Genomic DNA, 792 nt, shown 5'->3' with positions numbered 1-792 from the left:
ACCTTCATCGTCAAAACATTAAGTTGAGCAGGTATAGAAGTAGCTGCATCCAACTCCAGAATTCTCGCTACCTTACCTTGAGATAGTCTTTGAGTAAGATTCTGGTATTCATTGGCGGCCATCAGTTCAATCAATTCATAAGCTTTATCATAGCTTTTAGCCCACAAGGCTCCTCCTGATGCTGCATCAAGCATGGATCTAGAAGTAGCACCCAAACCATTATAGAAACAATTAATGATCATCCAGTCAAGCATCTCATGATGTGGACACTTCCTAAGCATCTCCTTATATCGATCCCAAGCCTCACATAAAGATTCTCCAGATTGCTGAGCAAATTGAGTAAGTGTGTTTCTGATTGCTGTAGTCTTCTCCATAGAAAAGAATTTGGTTAAGAACTTCTAAGCAAGATCCTCCCATTTGGTGATAGATCCTGGTGGTAGAGAATGTAACCATCACTTAGCTTTATCCTGCAGAGAGAATGGGAAAAATCTCAACTTAATAGCATATTCAGAAACTCCATCGAACTTGAAAGTGTCGCAGATCTCGATGAAATCTCGGATGTGCATGTTGGGGTCTTCTGTCGGAGAACCCCCAAACTGAATTAAGTTCTGTATCATCTGGATCGTGCTCGACTTGATCTCAAAGGTATTAGCCGAGATGGTTGGTCGAACAATGCTAGACTGAATATCATTGATCTTCGGTTGAGAGTAGTCCATCAAAGCCTTTGGATTTACTTTTGGTTCTCCCATTGCAATAAGAACTTCTTATTTATCAACTAAGATCACTTTTTCA

At 40.3% G+C, this 792-nt stretch overlaps 1 non-coding gene across 1 annotated transcript; it reads left to right on the top strand.

Annotated features, from left to right (window-relative positions):
* The first annotated feature begins 252 nt into the window (after positions 1–252).
* Positions 253–360, top strand: LOC141681064 (small nucleolar RNA R71). Its single transcript, XR_012558507.1, has one exon. It is a non-coding gene; the product is annotated as a small nucleolar RNA R71 (small nucleolar RNA).
* The last annotated feature ends 432 nt before the right edge of the window (positions 361–792 follow it).

This window comes from Apium graveolens, chromosome 8 (assembly GCF_009905375.1).
Source record: "Apium graveolens cultivar Ventura chromosome 8, ASM990537v1, whole genome shotgun sequence".
Taxonomy (NCBI): domain Eukaryota; kingdom Viridiplantae; phylum Streptophyta; class Magnoliopsida; order Apiales; family Apiaceae; genus Apium; species Apium graveolens.
Note: the sequence above shows the minus strand (reverse complement) of the source record. Positions and strands in the feature narration are given on the sequence as shown.